This window comes from Argiope bruennichi, chromosome X1, assembly GCF_947563725.1.
Source record: "Argiope bruennichi chromosome X1, qqArgBrue1.1, whole genome shotgun sequence".
Classification (NCBI taxonomy): domain Eukaryota; kingdom Metazoa; phylum Arthropoda; class Arachnida; order Araneae; family Araneidae; genus Argiope; species Argiope bruennichi.
In genome coordinates this window covers 108,208,838-108,219,322 of record NC_079162.1, presented here as the reverse complement: position 1 = coordinate 108,219,322, position 10,485 = coordinate 108,208,838, and positions in this window count along the sequence as shown.

Genomic DNA, 10,485 nt, shown 5'->3' with positions numbered 1-10,485 from the left:
CCAATTAAAAAAAATTGGTGTTTCGATTTAAAAAATTTGAAATTTTGTCTCTGTAACCGTAATTGTAGGAGCTTAACTGTTGTTTCTCATATGATTCTTGAGCACATATCTCGAAATACCTTGAAACGAAATTTTATTAGCTGTATGTGCTTATAATACTGACCTTCTAAAAATGCTGTGTGATCTTTTATTCGTCTTTCCTATGTACTAGCGACTTTTGGCGACAACTTGTTCTCCCAGGTTATTGACTTTTTGTGCTGTTAAATATTAGCGTGGAATGCATCATTTTTTATTTGATAAGACCGAATAGGTAAGCTTTCAAAAACAGAATCTTTCCGATTATTATTGATTACACATGCATAAAAATGAAATATGTTTGTTAAATTCTTTGATGTAAAATCTACACATTTGTATAGCAATCTAGAAGAAACTGTTTAACCTCCACATGATTATAAAAGATTAATTGAAGAGGAAAATGTTTCGTAAATTGAAAAAGAATATTTATGGCATCCCACAATTGGGTAGAAATTAGTACATAAATATAAAAGATGAATTAGAAAAATTTGGATTAATGTAATTGCTTCTGACAATTTCGTTTTCATTAAGAATGATGTTCAAAATTACCTTTGTTTTATGTATGTATGTACACTGCTTGACAATTGCTAAGAAACAAGTGATTTATGCAAAATTGCGTCTCAGACAACTGACCAATAAAAATAAATTCAAGTTGAGAGGGCATGGTAGACCAGGACTCGTTATCGTTATAAAAGACATACATACAAGCTCATTATTCATACGAAAATTCATGCTGTTTGATGTTTGACCCAAAGTAGTGCAGGATGTTATAAAAGTTTTTTCTCTGAAATTCTGTTTGGTTCTTGTAATAATTAAGAGCAAAATGCCAGAAAGACATCATTTGAGGGTCTACGATCGTGGACGAGCAGTTGGACAACTGGAAGTAGGTCAAAGTGTCACCACTGCAGCTGCTGCAATGGCTGTATCAAAGAGTATCATCTCGCGATTAAAGAAGGCCGTTGAAGGTGGAAATGCTTTGCAAAAGCATGCCGGTGATCGTGGTAGGAACACCACACCTTTAGAGGATCGCTATATAGCCCTCGTGGCAAAAAGGAACAGAAATTTAACTCCTGGCCAGATAGTTGCAAACCTTGCAACCGTTACTGGTACGCATGTTTCTGCAAGAACCATCTCACGACGATTAAATCAAGTTGGTTTGTATGCACGGAAGCTTGTTCGTTGCATCCCGCTTCAACCACACCATCGTCGCGAGAGATTACACTGGTGTAAGGAACGTGTTGGTTGGGATATCCAAAAATGGTCTGGAGTGATGTTTTCAGACGAATCTCGTTTCAGTGTGACAAGTGATTCTGGCCACCAATTACTGTGGAGAGAGCGTGGAACACGTTATGCAATAGTCTGTTAGTGAACGTGATCGGTACGGCCCAGGCGTGATAGTGTGGGCAGGCTTCATGCACAATGGCAGAACACCACTTCACATCTTTGAGCGAGGAAGCATTAAATCGCAACGGTATTGCAGAGAGGTTATTTTGGATCATGTTCGTCTTTTTAGGGGTGCTGTAGGTCCAGACTTTTTATTTATGGAGGATAATGCGCGGCCACACATAAGCGTTGAGGTATTGGACACACTGCAAAGTGAAAATATTGTCCGTATGAAATGGCCTGCTTACTCTCCCGACTTAAATCCAATTGAACATGCCTGGGATACTCTTGGAAGACGTGTTTCACAAAGAACCATCCCTCACCGAACAGTGCAAGAGCTCAAAATCGCCTTGAGAGAGGAGTGGGACAATATCCCCCAAGAACTCCTCGATAGTTTAGTGGAGAGCATGGAGAACAGATGCAAAATGTGCATTAGTGGGCGTGGCCATCACACATCTTACTAAGGTACTCATGTCTGCATCATTTTGACCTGAAGATCAATTTTTGTGGGGATGTTTGGAAATCACCCAAGGAGCATCTTTTCTATTTTCAAGTTTTTAATTCACCGATGTATCGATATCTGCACCATTTTGCACTATAATAAATGCACGTCCTTCTTACTAAATATTTAATTAGTTTCATTTCTTCAATCATTGTTTGTGCTTAATTATTCCGAAAAACGTAACTGTTCCTTAGCAATTGTCAAGCAGTGTAGATGATTTAGGAATTTTCTGTGACAATAACGAAATGTGTCATGAAATTGTAACCAAGATTAAAAATGTATTTGAAATGCCTGAGAATAAAACTGGTAAGTTTTTAGGCATGCAGATTGCAAAAGTGGAAGTGGCATCAGATTGTCACAATCTGAATATATTGCTTTATAAATGGTTAAATATAATCTTGAAAAGTGTAAAAGTATTAAAACTCCTATTTTAAAAGAAGAAGAGAAGAATTTTTCTACTACAAATCAACAGACTGATATTACTATGTACTATGCATTCTTGGCTTTAAACCTTTACCATTAAACTTTCTTTATTTTCCATACATATGATGCGAAACGATCACAAGTGTTTGAAAACTTCTTTGCAGTAGTTTTCTTTAAATATCATGTAAATGCAGTCGCGTCTTTGTTTTATGAAATCTCATCATTCCACATGTGTTATAAAGATAATTCGCTGGATAGAAATTAATAAATTAAATTAAATGGCCAAGAAAAACCAAAATTTGTCAATCCACCATTAATTTTAACACACAACCTAAACTATGCAAAAGTTAATATTTCTTTGTGTAAGTTTATTATAAAGAGAACATTTTACTAACAATTAGCGGATACCAACAGTCAACTATGAAAGTGACCCACCGTGGATAACTAGGTTAGTCTTTATCTTTTCTTGTAAAATTGGCCCATTTCGGAGTGCCTTTCGTTACATGTGAACATTGAATGAATTCAGTCAGGCTTTGAATCAAATTTAATGTTTATTTTTGACTCTGCAAGGTATATAAAATATACTTCAAAGCGACAAAAGCCTATTAAAATCCTCGAACAATGCAGAACGCGTTATAAGACTTTTACAGACAGTTAAGTTCAGCAACAATCTCTCAAAAGCTCTCAACAGACACACCAACAAGGTTAAGATAATAAGGAAAATTAGTTAAAATATTATTTTATGAATAAAAAATAAAATAATATGTATTTCACAGGCTAAACAAGAAAGTCCCCCTAAAAAGACTCTTTCTGTTTAAAAATGTAAAACGATATAGATATCAGCATTTAATTCTGAGATCAAAAAGTAAAAATCAAAAGGCCTATATTTATCCCCCTTGATAGAAACATTCAATTTAATGAAAATTAATGTTTATAATTTGAGAAATTTTTCGGCGTAAAAATTAAAAATTTATTCAATTTGATTGCCACCAAAATTTGATTCATTTCGAGAAGGTATGTCCAAATCAGATATTCACTTAATATGGTTGGCAAAGCTAAATACAACCAGGGAAAATGGTCTCTTCGAAACTTTCTAACACTCTCCCTAATAAAAGTGTTCTTCCCCTTCAACCGCATACAAATTTTGGACCATAAGTAAGTCCGTAAACATCACAAATGTCCAGATTTTTGTGTTCAGAGCCCCACATCTGAGTATTTTGTGCCTTGTGGTGCAATAAAGAAAACCGAGTATGCAATTTTGGCACCTTTTCGTCGACCAATTAAAACGAAAATTTATAATAGAACTATGATTTTAGTAACAAATTCACATAGCAAATTTCAATTAGTTCAGTTAGTTATTCATATAGAAAATTAAAAGGCCTATATTTACCCTCGTAATTCAGCCATCGCGATTACATATAAGCCAATAGATAGTCAACTCCTTGACGAATTTCCTTCAAAATTCGATACAGATCTATAATACCTTACCTTAAATAATAAAACTATGTGCCATTTGTTTTATTTTTTTTTTTATTTAGCTCTTTATTTTTTGTAATTATCGTGTTCACTTGCAATCGGACAGACAGACAGACAAATTTCCTATGAATGGATTTCGTTCAAAATTTGATAGAAATCTGTAAATTTGGTATGAGGATTACAAACTTTTTTTCTTGCTCAAAGCGTTAATGAATTACTGCATTCGTAAACAAACGTAATTCAAAAATGTATTTTTCGGATTAAGGGACTTACGAAAGTCAGAATATCGTCAAAATACTGACTTCGAACTTTTAGATAAGTATGTTTTATCTTTGCTTAATTCGTATACGAGAAATTATAAAGATGATTATGAAGGATCAATTGAGCAAAGAATTCCAAATCATTTGTTACATGACGAATTCTTCATCTATGCTTAATTCGTAGACGAGAAAGTATAAAGATGATTATGCAGGATCATTTGAGCAAACAATTCTACATTATTTGTTATATGAGCAATTCTTCATCCATCAGTATATCACTTACCCCTTCACTGCTTTCAGAAAACTTTTAGTTAAATGCTTTGGAACTCTTCCATGAAGTTTATCTTGGAAATGGGATATTGTAGCTGTTTAAGTCTTATATAATATTAATAAGTAATCATATTTTAAGAGCTTATAATATATTTATTCTGTGTTTTCATTTTCACCTTCCGGAAGTGGTATTTACATCAGAAATATATTAAGTAAATATTTCAAATGTTAAATATAAGAATATCCTCATCAGAATTTAGAAGAATCTATCAACTCTTGTTGTTAAATTATTTCTTTCACGTGTTAACATTTTCCAGAGTTCATTTTGTTTTATTCGACTAGTGTTGCCCTTAACGTAAGTAAAAACAATTTCTTTTTAAATAGTGAGGAATGAAAATAAACTATTACAAATCAAAAATATACAGAGAATATAAAAGATAAATTTATTATCAATGAAATATAAATTTAAACAATGCAGATTTGGATATCTCTTATTATCATTTACAATGCTGTGATTTTTGTCTCGCTACAAAAGGAAAGTGGACCACAACGCGATGTTCTCCAAAATGCTAAGTGTCCATAGTTTCAGAAGTTAATTGGGACAATTCGCGAAAATATCAGATATTATTACTGTTATAATTCCGTAAAGCGCATTCTTCTTCTGTATTTTTTATGCTTGCAACTGTAAATAAAAATACTATTTTAAAAGTAAATATATAGATTCACACTACTTTTGTATGAACAAATTTTCTGCATAATAATCTTCTATAAAAACAAATAATTATTTTATTATATTACATTTTTAAAACAGCATAAAAGGTATAATATAATTTCTCCTAGCCCTATATAGATTTCCAACCTCTTACAGATCGTCCTGAAAATTTGCGATTGTAAAATTTAAAAATTTTTAATCACAAATTTTCAGGACTATCTGTATGGGACAAAAAGAAACTATTTTATACTTTTTAGTCCGTTTTAAAAAAATAGTATATTAATTTTTTTGATTTAAATAATTATTTTCTACTTTTTTGTCGGGTGTGTACGTGAAATTTTGTAATCGATTTTAAACTAACTTCCCCACGAGCTATACCCGATGTCAAAACGTGTATTGAACAGACAAGAAAGCGAGTTAATATTGCATTCTCGTGGAATTATGAGCTATGTTAAGTTTCTAGCTCATCGGGAAGTAGTTTAAAGTCGATTGCAAAATTTGTACCTAACAGACAAACAGACGAATTAATAAAATCGTGTTAGAAAGAAAAACATCCGATCAGCAGATTTAGACGACGGCCATATTTAAGCATCGATCAGGATTTCATGATAAGATTTCAACATAGGTACATTGCGTTTTAGCGTCTAAAATTCACTGATAATTCTCAAAATATCGATATAAGAAATTATTTATCGAAGATAAAATTTAACAAAGAATATAATGTTTCAATAGAATAATATTATAAATTTTAATATTTAAATAGTTAATAATTATATACTTTAAAATGATTTTATCTCAAAACGCCCAATTATTTCGATTTAATAGTTTAAAAGTTCGAAAACTTAGCTTTTTATTGTGAATAAACCAGTTTTTTTCTTTCATTCAATTTCTAAAAGATTATGAATATTTTATATTTAAAATGTTAGGAAAATATATAGTTACAAACAAACTATTATTTAACTATATTAACAAAATTATATTTATCAAATAACTGTTTTTATATGCAAACTTGAATTATATGCTTTTCAGAAATCTTTTAATGGAAAAAGTCGATTTGATCGATTAGATATTAAATATTAAAAATTAATTTTTAATTCTACTTATTTTTAGTAAAAATGGAACAAAGAGTTTCAATAGTAATTTCTCTATCTGTATCTGCTATAAATTTTAATTTTATAATTTAAAATTTATAATGAGTTATTTTTTTAAATTAAATTTATTTATTCTGACTTTGATATATATTGCTATATTTGAGCTTGATAGGAAAACCTGACTTTTGGCTGTTTTGGATTTGACATTTTTTCCATTTCCAATATTTTAATTAAATTCGATTTTTAGAACATTTTTTATGTTAATTTTTTTTTCATTTTGTCAAACAACGTATTTAATAAAATATGTTTTTAATCAGACACAATTCTTAACCGAAGAATAAAAAAAATAAAAAAAACATTCTCCAGTTTGTGCTTCTACATCAATATAAATAGCGAAAAAATCTGCGAGTTTAAACTAATTAATTAAAACTGAACTAAATTACAAATCAATTAGAGTAAATAAATAAAATTTAAGCGAAATCATATAATAATCTTCGATATCGAGCTTTATATAACTTAAATTTGGCGAAAGAAAAACATTGCTCTGAAGTTTTAAAGAAAAAACATCGCAGCGGAATTTATAACTATATAATTTAAACTAAAACACGATAGAAATAAAACGGGAAATAAAAAACTAAATCGAAAAGATAATTAGACTCAATGTATTTGCAAAAGAATCGAAGGGAAAATCACACAGAAAAAAAAAGAAAGAAAAAAAGAAGAATGGAAAATGTGGAAGGAAAAAGAATTTGCTATAGCTACAACCATCAAACAAATGTTAATGTTTGGAAAGAATGGAGTTAGGTTGTTTTCAGAATTGGCTTTCGAATATCGAGGCTTTCAAGAAGCATTGTTAGGAGTATCAAAAAATACATTAGTTAGCCTTCGACCAGTTAGTTCATTGTAATCGATTCATGATTATTTTCGATGACAGTTAAAAAAACAACCCATAATAAAAATGAATTCATTCCGTCTTGATCGAAAATTCGGTTTCATCGAAATAGATACGTTGTAAGCAAATATATCAAGAGCAAATGTTTAAAATATTGAGCACATTAGAAAAGTAGACATTTAAGTGTAGCGTTTTTAATTTTTATTTATTTATCACTGTTTTAACATTTTTTTTTTCTTTTTTCTTTTTATTTCTTTTGTTGGTAATTTTCCTTTTTCCTCTTCCCTCATTTTTTACACAGGTCTTTATTTCCGAATATATCCTCCCCTCAATAAATATAGTAAGACTAGAAGATCTGACCGTCTAGACAGGCTGTTATCTAGTTAACAATATCGATCTGATTATCAGAGACTAACTAACGAAAGTTACAGTAGAGAACCTCCTCATGCGCAATGGCAGAGTACTTAAGGGGAAAAAAAAATATTATTCATAGTACAAAATATTCTTTTTCTCAATCTTCGTAATGTAACTATTATTTAGCTGTACTAGCTAACGAAATTACAACAACCAAAGAAAACAATTTTTATACGCAAACATGAATTATATTTTTTTCAGAACTTGAAAAACGGAAAAAGTCGATTTGGTCGCTTAGAGGTTTAACATTATAAATTAATTTTTAATTCTACTTATTTTTGATAAAAATAGAATAAAGAGTTTCAGTGGTAATTTCTCTATCTGTATAGATTTAAATTACAAATTATAAATTTTAATTTTGTAATTTAAAATTCTTAATGATTTTTCAATAAATTTATTTATTCTGACTTTGGTAAATATTGTTATATTTGAGCTTGATAGAAAAACTGTCTTTTGGCTGACATTTTCGATTTCCAGTATTTTAATTAAATTAGTTTTTAGAACATTTTTAAATTAATTTTTTTCAGTTTGTTATACAATAACACCTTTAATAAAATGCGTTAAAAACGCATGTTAAGTGTTATTAAAAATAACACTTAAGCAAAGGATTAAAAAAAACATTCTCCAGTTTGTACTTTTACATCAGTATAAGTAGCAACAGATTCTGAGATTTAAACTAATTAATTAAAGTGAACTAATTAAGTCACTAAAAATGAATTGAAACAAATAATACAAAATAGTTATCCAGTAACAGAAGAAAATGTCATGCTGAATATAAAATAAAAAAATGTCGAAAGAAAATATTAGCAATAATCTTTAATTGACTTTGAAGCGAGAATATAATGAATAATAGAAATTGCAGACATCAACTTATTGACCTTTGCAACAATCCAGCATAAAAGAATAGAAATAAAATGTGAATTTGACGATCCCTTAGCTGATTTTTTAAAATATATGCTTAGTTTTATTCGCACACCCGTAAATCAGTCGACTTAAATATTAAAAATGGCAACCGTCTGCGTTGCTTGATGCCAAAACAGAAGGTGGAATTTATGCTTCCGATAATGGCGCAGAGTAAAAGGATGGATATATTTTTAATTCCGCCCAGCATTACAGACGGCGGTGGACGATTATATATCATGATTGCTTTAAAAAGGAAAAATCCATCTAAATTTCGTTATGCAATGCTGTATTTTTCGATAAATACATCGTACATGGGATTGATGCTTTTCACATTTCTGAAATTCTGTTTTACAGTCACTTTTTGATTCTTAAAGATATCATTAAAGTTATTTTATTTTCTTTAGCCTTAGCAAGGAATAAAGTAAACTAAGAATACCCAACTTTTCAGTCGTTCATATGAATTTAAAAAAACTATCAGATACTGTATCTAAAATTTTAAAGAAAAGATTATTTTATTTCGAATAAAAAATTGAACAATTCTTTAATTCTTTTAATAAAAATCAACAAACGTGAGAATTCGTGAGAATTCAGCGTCAAATTACATTCATTTTTGCAATCATTATCTACAATTCATGCTGACTTATGATAAATTTATTAAATTTTTAATGACTGTTTCAGCTCTATATTTTTAACATGATAATGTTTTTAGGCTGGTATTCGCTCTGTAAACTGCATGATGTAAAAATCGTACGCACAAAATGTGACGCTCCATACATCAGACCAATGGACCTTGAGTCATCGAATTCGGTCCGTAGTTATTTTTTGGGTAACAGGTGTTCATTAAGAAAAGAATTTTCCAAATTTTAATTAGATTTTTGATTAATTAAAAATTAATCAAAATTTCTCAATTTCTCCCAATAACTTGAGGGCATAAAATCTTTTCACGTCATATTAAAATTAAAAAAATTAGCTTCTGTGTAACAAATTTAAATTTAGAGAAATTAAAAAAATAAATTCTCCTTTCCTAAAATTTTGGTGAAATATATTATAGCCAAATATATAATTCATCGTTCTATAATTCGATAAGTTTTTTTTAATAAATTTTGAAATACAAATGAATTTTTCTTACTGCTGTTGTTATAATCTAATATCTATCTAAGCTATATATATATATATATCATTGCTTTTACTTTTATCTATAAGTATTTATTCATATCTATTGTAATTTAGTCACGGTATTTTATTTATAATATTTATAATTTATTTATAATATATATAATTATTTATAATATATATAATTATTTATAATATATTTCATTCACCTTATTTCTCTCTACCTCTACCTTATTTCTGCACCAAAAATTAACGAATATGTAAAAGAACATATTAGTTAATTTTTATTTATTTTGACAAATGATTTTAATACTAAAAAACCCTCCTATACATAATTTTTTATGAAAATATTAAAATACTGAAAATTTAATAAAGAAAACAAAGCACATAAGCATAAACAATTATCGTAAAAAAAGTTTTTTTTTTAAAAAAACAAATATCTAAAAGGAACAAAAACATTCTGTATATTTCCTCTTCATTCATTAATAATCCTAATGATAAAGAAAAAAAGAGAGGGGGGGGGGAGTGGAATGGTATTTGAATAACTTTTGAAGAAAAATATAATTCAATTTGATATGATAATATTGCATTTCGCTATCGATTGTCTCAGTCATTTCTTATACAGAATCAGGTGGAAGGAGCAGCTGGTATTTCAACAAAGCAAATGAGTCACTTAAAACGGAAAATCGTGCAATTTTTCTGCACGTGATTTCTTTCCCATTTAATAATAATAATAATATTAATAATAAATGAATGAATAAATAAAAGCAAGCTTAAGAGTATTTTTTTGAGATCTCATTCACGGAAAAAAATGCATATATTAAGCATTTATTAGTTATAAATAAAAAACAAACACAATTTTTTCGTGCATTTAATGTAACCATTGTCTTGATTTCATGACTAGTCGGTATATTAATCTTATAGAGTATTTCAATATATGATAACGTTAAAAAATATATTTGAATAAGTAA